This window comes from Chrysochloris asiatica, unplaced genomic scaffold (genome assembly GCF_000296735.1).
Source record: "Chrysochloris asiatica unplaced genomic scaffold, ChrAsi1.0 scaffold00095, whole genome shotgun sequence".
In the NCBI taxonomy this organism is placed as follows: Eukaryota; Metazoa; Chordata; class Mammalia; order Afrosoricida; family Chrysochloridae; genus Chrysochloris; species Chrysochloris asiatica.
In genome coordinates this window covers 4,989,406-5,002,785 of record NW_006408613.1, presented here as the reverse complement: position 1 = coordinate 5,002,785, position 13,380 = coordinate 4,989,406, and the positions used below count along the sequence as shown (strand labels likewise).

General features: G+C 37.3%; 1 pseudogene; it reads left to right on the top strand.

Moving 5' to 3' along the window:
* LOC102826393 overlaps nucleotides 1-12,759 on the top strand; it is a 26,112-nt pseudogene extending 13,353 nt beyond the window's left edge.
* The last annotated feature ends 621 nt before the right edge of the window (nucleotides 12,760-13,380 follow it).

Genomic DNA, 13,380 nt, shown 5'->3' with positions numbered 1-13,380 from the left:
TTTTTTTTTTTCTTTTTCTGTTGTTATGTGGGTTTTGTTTGTTTTCCATCTCTCTTGTGTGTGTTTTCTCTTTGTGCTTCATGTACCAAAAGACAGAAAATGCAGCCATACATCCCAGACATAACTGTACTCTTTATAGCCAACCCACTGGAAAACAACTAATACCAGCTTCTAAAAACAGGATCAATAACAACAAACAACATCAGTTATATCCATCCTAAGCTGAACTGCATGAACAGCTAACAGAAAACAGTGCACAAGCTCATCTCTTGATTATACCCACCAGAAGGCAGTTAGTGAGTGCTGGAGAATACACCAACATACAATCACCAAAATAATACAACATCACAGTGTATCAAAAGCAGCAGGCAATTTTCTGATCACATGAAGAAACAATATAGAATGGCTCAAACAACAAGAAGTGACTTAAAGGCTGAGCTAGAAGACATTTTTGAGGAAAAAAGGCATTGGAACTACCTGAAAAATACTTCAAGAGAATGATATTTAGGTACATCCAAAGACTGGGGGAACTGAAGAAAAAATTCATGCCTCGACTTTCATTATTGAAAGATTCTCTAGGAAAATTATTGAATGATGCAGAAAGCATCAAGAGAAGATGGAAGGGATACACAGAGTCACTATATCAAAAGGAAAGGTTAGTGTTCAACCGTTTCAAGAGGTAGCATATGATCAAGAGCCAATGATACTGAAGGAGGAAGGTCTAGGTGCATTGAAGGAATTGGCAAAGAACAAGGCACCAGGGATTGATGGAATAAAAATTGAAATCTTTCAAGAACGTGAGGTGGCACAGGAGGCACTCACTCATCTCTGTCAAGAAATTTGGAAGACAACTATCTGGCCAACTGATTGGAAGAGATCCATATTTGTGCCCATTCCAAAGAGAGATGACCCAATGGAATGTGGAAATCATCAGACAATCTCTTTGATATCCCATACGAGTAAACTTTTGCTAGCGGTAATACAGAAATGGCTATAATCATACATTGAAGAGGCCGTGGAATGAGGGATATCATTGCTGATGTCCGATGGATCTTGGGTGAAAGCAGAGACTATCAGAAAGATGTTTACCTGTGCTTTATTGATTACACAAAGGCCTTCAGTTGTGTGGATCATGACAAGCTATGGACAACATTGCAAAGTATGAGTATTCTGGAACACTTAATTGTGCTCATGAGAAATCTGTACCTGGACCAACAGGCAGTTGTTCGAACAGAGCATGGGAACACTGAATGGTTTAAAATTATAAAAAGGTGTGACAAGGTTCTATTCTTTCACCATAATTATTCAACCTGTATGCTGAGCAAATAATCCAAGAAGCTGGGTTATATGAAGAAAAACGTGGTGTCATTAACAATCTGCGATATGCAGATGATACAACCTTGCTTGCTGAAAGTGAAGAGGACTTACCACATTTACTGTAAAAGATCATAGAGCACAGCCTTCGGTATGGTTTCATCTCAATGTAAAGAAAACAAAAATCCTCACCACTGGACCAATAAGCAACATTCTTATCAACAGAGAAAAGATTGAAGTTGTCAAGGACTTCATTCTTCTTGGATCAACTATCGATGCTCACGGAAGCAGCAGTCAAGAGATCAAACGACATATTGAATTAGGCAAATCTGCTGCACAAGACCTTTTTAAAGTATTGAAGAGCAAAGATGTCAACTTGAAGACTAAGGTGTGCCTGACCCAAGTGATGGTAATTTCAATAACCTCATATGTATGTGAAAGCTGGACAGTGAATAAGGAAGACCATAGAAGAATTGATGTTTTTGAGTTATGGTGTTGGAGGAGAATATTGGAAGTGCCATGGGCTGCCAAAAGAACCAATAGATCTGTTTTGGAAGAAGTGCAGCCAGAGTGCTCCTTGAAGGCCAAGATGGCCAAACTTCAACTCTCATATTTTGGACATATTGTCAGGAGGGACCAGTAGCTAGAGAAGGATATCTTGTTTGGTAAGGTGGAGGATCAGAGAATAAGAGGAAGACCCCCAATAAGATGGATTGGCCAGTGGCAGCATCGATAGACTCAAGCGTGGCAACAGCAGTGAGGTTGGCCCAGGATTGGGCAGTGTTTCATTCTGTTGTGCACAAGGTCGCTATGGGTCATTACCAACTCAATGGCACCTTACAACAATGAAGAATTTACAGAAAAGTAGAGGAAAACAGGAAGAATTCAGGAAAGCAGTATAGGAATAAACAGACAAAATAGATGATGGATTATAGACAATATAAAACCTATAAATAGAAATCCAGAAGACTAATAGTAAGATTAAAGAAATGGACAATACAATACATTGAAAGGACAAAGGAATAGATATGAATCAATCAAAGACCTAATTAGTGAGCTTGAAGTTAAATCTCTCAATACTAGTAAGCTAGAAGAACAATCAAAAAAAAAGAATGAGAAAATCTGAAGAAAGCCTAATATTCATGTGAGACAATATGAAGAGGAATAATTCATGTGTGATTGGAATAGCGGAATTAGAAGAAACAAAGAAGAGCATAGAAAAGATAGCCCAAGAGCTATCTTTGGGAAGAAAATTTCCCAAACATTGTGAAAGACAAGATAACCAAGCTTAAAGAATCTCAAACAGGATAGACCCTAAAAGAAGACCACCAAAAATATCATAATCAATCTACCAAAATCAAATATAAGTAAATAATCCTAAAAGCAGTTCAGAAAAAATGGAAATATACCAATATGGGAAAACCAAAAGGATTAAGCCTCGATTTCTCAGCAGAAACCATGCAAGCAAGAAGGGGAGATATGTACAAAACTCTGAAGGGAAAAAACATAAATTTCCAGCCAAGAATCACATAAACAACAAATATGATGGCAAAATTAGAACATATCTAGATAAGCAAATATTAAAGGAATTTGTAAAAATCAGACGAACTTTTTATAAAATACTAAAGGAACCCTATGGTCTAAAACCAACAATAGTAGACAATAGCCAGAGGTTGACAAATGTAACAACAACACCCAGAAATCAATCCATAATAAAAGTATCCAAAGTAAATCAAAACTACAAAACTGAAAATATGAAATCAGAGCTATCAATTTATAATGAAGGAATGGCAACGCAGAAAGGGAGAAAAGTATAGTTAAAGAGCATCTAAATGCCAAGGAAGTCTAGTAGATTTCATGATAAAACAGACTCTTTTAATCTAGGGGTGAAATTAATCAATTACAGGGTAACCTCAATGAAAATTAATACACCCTCAAAAAACCAACAAAGGGGAAACCATGAAGATTTTGTAAATATTAAAACAACAACAGTGAAGTTGACAAGGAATTGACAAGAAAACACATAAATAAAATGAACTCAGAAAAATATGTCAAACAAAGAAAACAGCTGCACCACAAAAATAAAAAACACACATAAAAAGACTGCAATCAATACATACCTATCAATAATTACACTGAACATCAATTAATTAAATGCACCATTCAAAAGACACAATGTAGCAGAATGGATAGCAAATAGGATCCTTCAATATGATGTCTACAAAACATATACGTCACATGCAAAAGCAAAAATAAATTAAAAATCATAGGATGGAAAAATATATCAAGCTATTGGCATTCAAAAATGAGCAGGAGTGACAATATTAATTTTTGATAAAATAGTTATTAAGGCAAAAACTAACTTAAGGGACAAAGGCATTATCTCATGATCAAAATAGGAGATCACCTGGAAATGCCAGATGCTGTAATCTTTAAGGAGTCCTAGTGTGGTGCTAAGGGCTAAAATATTGGACTGTAAAATTAGTTTGAACCACAAGGTCAGTTGTTCAAACTCACCAGCTGCTCCTTGGAAAGCATGTACTGGGTCACTATGAGTCTGAAGCAACTCAATAGCACCTATCAACAACTGGACATAAACAGATACTTCACCAAAGAAGACATTCAGGAAACCAACAAACATATGAAGAAATGTTCATGATCATCAGCCACTGTTGTTGTTGTTAACTGCCGTCAAGTCGGTTCCAACCCGTAGCGACCCTGTACAGGTTTTCCGAGGCTGTAAATCTTTATGGGAGCAGAAAGCCTCATCTTTCTCCCACAGAGTGGCTGGTAGTTTCGAACTGCTGACCTTAAAGTTTGCAGCCTGATTCGTAACCACTATGCTAATTAACCATTAGAGAAATCCAAATCAAAACAACCATAAGATATCATCTCACCTCAGCTTTAATATCAAAGTTCATAAAAACAGAAAACAGCAAATGCTGGTGAGGGTTTGGAGAGACTGGGACCCTCCTGCATTACTGGTGGGACTGTAAGATGGTTCAACCACTCTGGAAAATGGTATGGTGGTTCCTCAGAAAGTTGGAAATAGAAATACCATATGACCCAGCAATCCCTCTACTTGGCATATATCCACAAGAAATGCTGGTGTTCATCGCAGCACTATTCACAATAGCAAAAAAATGGTGAAAATCTAAATGCCCATCAATGGAAGAATGGATAAACAAACTTTAGTACATACACACAATAGAATACTAAGCAATGTTGAAAAATAATGATTAATCTGAGAAACACCTCATAATATTGATGAACCCGGAGGACATGCTGAGTGAAATTAATGAATCACAAATATTGTATGAGACCACAATTGTAAAAACTCAAAAATAGGTTTTCCTACTAAAAGAAACATTCTTCGATGGTTACCAGGGGTGGTAAGGAGCTCTGGTAGCATAGTGGTTATGAATCGGGCTGCTAACCTCAAGGTCAGCAGTTCAAAGCTACCAGCTGTTCCACAAAAGAGGAGGCTTTCTGCTCCCATAAAGATTTATAGCCTCAGAAACCATGTATAGGGTTGTTATGAGTCACAACCAATTTCACAGCACACCACCATCACACCAGGGGTGGTAGAAAAGGGAGAGTAATTCACTGACTAGAGGATGTTGTTAAGTGATGTCAAGCAAGTTCAAGTTCCAACTTGTAGCAATCCTGTATAGAGTTTCCAAGGAGTAGCTGGTAAGTTTGAACAAACAACATATGGTTCAAACAGAACTTGTGATCCGGTGCTTTATTCTACAGACCTATACCAGGACTTTAGGCTAGAGGGTAGACACATGTAAACTCTGGTGACAGGGAAGGCAATATACAAGAAAGGAGAGGGCAATATATAAGAACAGGGAAGTTGGCAGAAGAATGATGAAGATAGTTGAAGACACATGGAGGTATGCAAGGACTAAAGGCTATAGAGGTAAATAGTGAGATATATATATATATATATATATATAAAATCTTGGAACAGTGTTCTGTGTGTAGATACACACACAGAGACACAGGCTGAAATGGAATAAGAGGAAGAATATCCCACAAATATATGAGCTTGAAAAAAGATGTTTGTACATATGTAAGCTTGAGATTACTGTCACTGAGATGAAACAGTGTTTGATTTGTTGAATGTAAAACTGATGAACTGATGATCTTATCTGTAAACCTCCATTGAATTCACAATAAATAACTTTTGCTGTTGGCTTTTTGTTGTTGTTGTTGTTGTTGTTGTTGTTGTTGTTGTTTTAAAAAAAAAAGAGTATATAGAAGGAAAAAGTGTGAGATGACCTGTGCTCTGGAATTTAAGAATGACCAGTGTAGGATTTAAGGGGAGTATGTGAAGCCCAACTGGCGGTAGCTCTATAAACCAAAGAAGACTTTGGAAAGAGCTGCAAGGAAGACCTTGCAAGCCATCGGCAATGGGCCAAGACCACACGGACATGTTTAGTAGAAAAACAAGTTAGTTAAGAAAATTACTCTCAAGGATGTGACTACTGTAGTCTGTAGCTCTTGATCCATATCTTTATAATTATCCTGGAAATTGTGTTCCCTACCTACGAAACCAATCTTCACACATACTGATTTCCAACATATTATTCTCACTTAATGATGTCAATGGTATTGTGATCTAGCAGAGGTCTTGTGAATCATTTAACTAAAGATGCATGATTTGCCCTCTCCCTCATACCTAAGAAATATGTATTTAAACTGTATCTGCAAGGCATTAAAGCACTCTTGACTGACCATCTTGAGTTTCCTGTCACATTAATCCTCAAGTCCACCTCCTTGAACCCCAGTTCATGCAGGGATGGCCCCTGCAGACCAGATTATTTATTGGAAAGAAAAGAGGAGGAAAGACAATCTCAAGCAAAGGAATCCTTAACTGCGTGGAAAAAAAGGGCATGTTCAAATAAAGACAGTGCATAGAGAGTGGTGATGCAGAGCTGGAAATAGGTGCTTAGAGTTATGAGATAAGAGGGTAGAGAGCTAAATTTAAAATTATTTAAATAATGAATTTATAAGAAATTTGGCCTATTAAATTAATTATAGATGTTAAAGTGTTTTGTTTTGTGTAATATCTAACTCTTACAACGAGAAAAATATGAACTATTGGAAACTGGTCACAGGAAACAACTCCAAATCTGCTCTAGGTCTGTCATACTCTGTTCAGTAATGTGTGAAATAAATAAATCACCACTATATGTTAATGTTGTAAAGTCACAAAACAAATTATTTTTATTTTCTTTTGCTTAAGAGCTTTGCTTTTCCCAGGTCAAAGCTTTGAGAATGTTATCTCTAGCCCTAATGTATTTCTGGGAAATGTACATTTGAATGCTCTAATTGGCTATGTGGTTTCAGAGAAGTAAATCCCAATTTACATAACTATATAATATTGTATATGCCCAAATATGAGTTATCACAAAATACAATGGTTGCTCCATTTCCAAGTGAAATTGCAATTGAATCTTCCAAATAATTGAAATATGTAAACATTTATGTATAGAAGAAAATAATCTAACTTCAACTTAAAGTACATTAAATGTCATTGAATTTAGTTATACAATTTCTTAAATCAATTTGATGTTCAGCTTCTTGTCCTGCTTCCGAGCCTAAGGAAAACCAATAAACCCCACATCCTTCTATCAGCTATGAAGTCCAGGAAATTATCATCTGATACCCCCATTTTCTTAGATGCCCCTAGAATGCAATGGCTGAGATTCAGCACAGCTTCAATTAATGATTTCCGTATCTGGGAGATGTAGTTTTTCCAGCTCCGAGTGTGATTAGCCTACATATGGAATGTCTCTGACTACCCCAGCAGCAGCCTGGTTGAACATCTAAAAGTATAGATGGCTTGTGGGTAAAAGTTGATTAGTGAGAGACAGGGGACAAACAGGAACTGGAAGATAAATTTCTCGCCCTTCCTCCCATTGATTAAGCATATCCAGATGCAATGATATCATTCAACTCTCAAGAGTCTTCCCACAGTTTGAAGCAACCCCCTTTGTTTGTGGTACTTGTTGCATTTGTCTGCCTTAGTCACGTCACTCTTCATGAGGACTGCAACTCACAATAAAGAGTTAACATAAAATTTTGTCTCAAATTGTTTTCTGGAGAATCTACAATAAGATAATCTACACATTTAAAAATCATGTATAATATAAAATCAAATAACCTCATCATATTGAATGTGAAAAATTCACTTAGTGACTTACTTACAAAGAGTAGAGTATGAAAAAGAGGAATAAGTAACTTCACATTGGAGAAACCTGGCAAACACTACCACTGACAGATGACCAAGGATAATATAAAATTAGTCACGCAGATAGCACATACCCTTCATTTGATGTGCTTAGGATGGTTACCTTTTTTACCTTCCAAAACCTAACCTGAGAAATAAATCATAACTTCCACAACCTGTTAATTCCAACCTAACTATGAGAAAAAAATCACACAGGTCCCATTCTGCAAACTACCTCCATAATCCTAAAATTATAGTCCTAAAATCTATCAAGGTCATCAAAAACAAAGAAACCCTGGGAAACTGTCACAATCCAAGAACCTAAGGATATGACAGTTAAATAAAATGTAATATCCTAAATGGGATTCTGTAATAGAAAGGAATATTAGGAAACAGTTTCACTTTTATCAAAATCCAAATAAAATATGGAGTTTAGTGAAAAGCAATATAACAGTGTTGTTCTCACAACCAGTACCAGCTGCTATCAAGTCAACAACCTCGATGTGTCAGAGCAGAACTGAATTCCATAAAGCTTTAAATAACTGATTTTTCAGAAATAAATTGCTAGACCTTTCTTCTGAGATGTCTCCAAGCAGACTCGAACCACCAACTTTCAGTTGGCAATTGAGTATGTTACCAGTTTACATCACTCAGAAGCTCCATTCCTCTCTCAGTTGTGGCAGATGTACCATAGTTAAGTACAGGATAATATGTAATAGATGATATCACTATAAGGGTATAACAATAAAATAAACTATATAAGGGAATTCTTTTTTATACTATTTTCTATAAATCTATAACTATTCCAAAATAAGAAAGTTATCTATAAATATTTGTGTTAGTGCTCTAGAACTGCTATAACAAAAAACCCACAAGTATGTGTCTTTAATAAACCGGAGTTCATTTTCTCACTGGTTTGTTGGTTGCTTAGTTTATGTGCTGTGGAATCTGACTGAATTCAGGGATATAACTCGAGAAGAACATTTTCTCTATGTTCATTAATGGAGAAGTTCCTTGTCTCTTCAACTTCTGTTTCTTGGGCCTTTGGTGACGTTCATGTATAGCATCTATTTTCCCATATCTCTACTTGTTTCTATAAGCTTAGTGGTTACAAATTGGGCTGCTAATCTCAAGGTCAGCAGTTCAAAATTATCAGCAGTTCGATGGGAGAAAGTTGAGGCTTTGTGATCCCATAAAGACTTACAGCCTCGGAAACCCTATGCAGGGTCACTATGAGTCGGAACCAACTCCATGTCACATAACCACCACCAAGCACCACCACTACATATCTCAAAAGAGATTGACTTAAAACAGACCCTACACTAATGTTGCAGTAGCACATCCACAATCAACTCCTATGGAATCAAGAGTCAAGACATCAATGTACATATTGCATTGTACATTGCAATATGTACAATGTACATATTGCATCTGCTAAAAAGGAATTCATTGAAGTGTCACCTTGAGGACTTGAACACAGTGGGAGAAGGTCCTTGTGTCCTTTCAATATCTGTGGATTCAGTGTTCATGGAAAATCTCCATGTGTCTTGGCATCAATCTTCCCTGGGTCTAGGAGGTTCTCAGAGCAGGAATCCTCAGAGAGTAAGTCTAATGAACTTACTCCACTCTCAGTTCTTTCTTTATTGAAGTCAGGCCCATCTACGCTTGTAACCCCTGTTTAATATCTTGTATATTTCAAAATAGATAGACTCAAAATACAATTTAATTCTATAGATTATAACCTGACTCATTTGTTTAACTGCTTATAATCCTGCTTAGAGTTAGGAAATCAAAACCAAAAGGGAAGAACACACTCAGCATTTCTCCAGCTGAGAGAACTGAAGAAAAACTTCAAATCTTAACTTGCAGTGTATTGAAAGATTCTATGGGAAAATTACTGAATGGTGCCAAAAGCATCAAAGAAGATAGAAGGAATACACAGAATAACTATACCAAAATATATGATCAGTGTTCAACTGTTTCAAGAGGTTGCATATAAATGAGAGCCAATGATCCTGAAGGAAGGAGTCCAAGGTGCAATGAAGACATTGGCAAAGAACAAAGCACTGGAAATTGATGGAACACAAATTGAAATCTTTCAACAAACTGACATGGAACTGGAGTCATTCCGTCATCTACGCCAAGAAATTTGGAAGACAACTACCTGTCCAACTGACTAGATTCCAAATATAGGTGACCCAATGGAATGCAGAAATGATCGGACAATATCATTGATATCCAATGCAAGTAAAATTTTACTAAAGGTAATTTAAAAATGGCTGCAACCATACACTGACAGAGAACTTCCAGAAGTTCAAGCCAAATTCAGAAGAGGATGTGGAATGAGGGATATCACGATCTTGACCTAAAGCAAAGAATAGCAGAAAGATGTTTATCTATGCTTTATTGACTATGAAAAACTTTCAATTATGTGGATTGTGACAAGCTATGGACAACATTGCGAAGTATGAGTATTCTGGAACACTTAATTGTGCTCATGAGGAATCTGTACATAGAACAAAAAGCAGTTGTTCAAACAGAGCAAGGGAACACTGAATGGTTTAAAGTTAAGAAAGGTGTGCATCAGGATTGTATTTTTTGCCATACTTATTCAGTCTGTATGCTGAGCAAATAATCCAAAATGCTGTATTGTACTATGTGAAGAAAAACGTGGCATCAGTATTGGCGGAAGACTCATTAACAACCTGCGGTATGCAGATGATACAACCTTGCTTTCTGAAAGTGAAGAGGACTTAAAATACTTACTGATGAATATCAAAGACCACAGACTTCCATCTGTGGGTTGCATCTCAAGGCAATATATATATATATATATATCCTCACCACTGGACCAATAAACAACATCCATATAAAAGGAGAAAAGGTTGAAGTTGTCAAAGACTTCACTTTGCTCAACACTTATGGAAACCACAGTCAGGAAACCAAATGACATATTTCCTTAGTCAAATCTGCTGCACAAGACCTCTTTAGAGTGCTGAAAAGAAAAAATGTCAATTTGAGGACCAAGGTGCACCTGACCCAAGTCATGGTATTTTCAAGTGAATAAGGAAGATTGTAGAATAATTGATGCATTTGAGTTATGGTGTTGGAGAAGAATATTAAAAGCATCATGGACTGTCAAAAAAAAACAAACTGATCTGTGTTGGAAGAGTGTTCCTTGGAAGCGAGCATGGCTAAACTTTGTCTCTCATACTTTGGACATATTTCAGGAAGGATCCTTCACTTTACCAAACATGGAGAAGGGTATCATGTTTGGTAAAGTGAAGAGTTGGAGAAACAGTGGAAGACACCCAAAGAGATTGGCCATAGTGATTGGCTCAGGCATAACAATGATTGTAAGGTTGACACAGGACCATTTTCATTTTGTTTTGCACAGGGTGGTTATGAGTTGGTACTGACTCAATGGCACCTAACAACTGTCTTGTCTTATTACCATCATAGGGGTTAGGATTTACAACACATGATAATTACATAAAATCACAATATGAAGGAAATTATATAATTCTGAGAATCATGGCCTAGCCGTGGGTATTCTAGAACACTTAATTGTGCTCATGAGGAACCTGTACATAGACCAAGAGGCAGTTCTTAGGATGGCACAAGGGTACACTGAATGGTTTAAAATCAGGAAAGGTGTATAACAGGACTGTATTCTTTCACTGTACTTATTAAATCTGTACACTGAGCAATGAATTTGAACAGCTGAATTATATGAAGAATATGGCATCAGGACTGTAGGAAGACTCATTAACAACCTGCCGTATGTAGACAGCACAATTTTGCTTGCTGGAAATAAAGAGGCTTTGAAATACTTGCTGATGTAGATCTAAAACTACACCCTCTGTATGGATTGCACCTCAATATTAAGAAGATGAAATTTTTCACAACTGGACCAATGAATAACATCATGATAAATGAAGAAAACATTGAAGTTATCAAATACTTCATTTTGTTTGGATCCACAATTAACACTCATGAAAGCAGAAGTCAAAAAATCATATGATATATTACATTAGACAAATCTGCTTCAAAAGACTTTTTTAAAACTTTAAAGAGTAAAGATGTCACTTTGGGGATTAAGGTGTACCTGACCCAATCATTTTATATGCATGTGAAAGTTGGACAACGAATACGGACGACCACAGAAGTATGGATGAATTTGAATTTTGGTATTGGCAAAGAATATTGAAAGTACTATGGACTGCTAAAAGAACAAACAAATCTGTCTGCAGCGCTGAGGGCGGGGGCGGGGGTGGCCGGGAGGGGGTTGCAGTGATGGTGACTGGGGCGGGCTATGGCAGCTGTGGTTCCTCCTGGGGTGTGATGGTAACTACGCCGCAGCAGCGGTGGGTCTGCACAGGGCTCTCTGGGGGTCCGCTCTCGGCCTCACATCGAAGGCAACTGCTGGCAGGGACAAGAAGGTCATCACAACGAAGGTTTGGGGAAAAGTAAAATGGTTCAATGTAAGGAACGGATATAGTTTCATCAACAGAAATGACACCAAGGAAGATATATTTGTACACCAGACTGCCATAAAGAAGAATAACCCCATGAAGTACCTTCGCAGTGTAGGAGAGATGGAGAGACCGTGGATTTTGATGTTGTTGAAGGAGAAAAGGGTGAGGAGGCAACAAACGTTACAGGCCCTAATGGAGTTCCAGTGCAAGGCAGTAAATAAACTGCAGACCGTAACCATCATGGAAGTTACCTATATCGTAGGGGTCTTCCACGCAATTTACCAGCAGTTTACCAGGATAGTTAGAGTAGGGAATAGAATGAGGAATCAGAGAGTGCTTCTGACGGTCAGACCCAACAGCGCTGACCCTACTGCATGCAGGCGAGGGTTCCCACCTCACTACCTATGGAGGTCCTATGGGCTTAGACCACAGTATCCCAACCCTCCTGTGCAGGGAGAGGTGATGGAGGGTGCTGACAACCAGGGTGCAAGAGAACAAGGTAGACGAGTGAGACAGAATATGTATCGGGGTTATAGACAACGATTTCACAGGGATCCTCCTCTTCAAAGACACCCCAGAGAGGATGGCAATGCAGAGGAAAAGGAAAATCAAGATGTGGCACAATGTCAGCAGCCAGAAAACCCTAAACCACAAGATGACAAAGAGGCAAAAGCAGGTGACCCACCAGCCGAGAATTCTTCTGTTCCCAGGGCTGAGCACTGCTGAGCACGGCAGGGATGTGTATATGCCAATTTACCATCTCTGCCATCATCTAGTTTAGTCATCCAACAAAAAGAAGTGAATAAGAAATTCAATGAACAAAAGATTGGAGCTGAAGACCTTAAGTGCTTGCTTTTTGCCCGTTGACCAGATAACTAGAACTATCTGCATTATCTATGCAGCATGGGATTTTTATTATTTTTACCTAAAGACGTGTCTTTTTGGTAATGACAAACGTGTTTTTTAAAAAGTCTGGTTTTTCTCAATACACCTGTAAAGGTTTTTAAATTGTTCCATATCTGGTAAAGTTGAGATTTTTAAGAACCTCATTTTAATTTGTAATAAAAGTTTTCAGCTTGATTTTTTCAAAAAAGTCAATAAACTATAAGCACCTGCTACTAAAGGTCTTAAATAATAAAATATTTAAAAATTGAGAGATTACTCCTCAATATATGAGATTTAATAAAGACTCATGTAAGTAAACTCTCATTTTATAGGAAATCATTTTTTTTAAATCTCATCTACAATTGAAACAATATGGTATTTCAGAATTTGATTATAAATATTATATGATTGTTGTTAGTTTGTAATCATAGACAATTTTGTGTACCTTGGATGTTACTATAA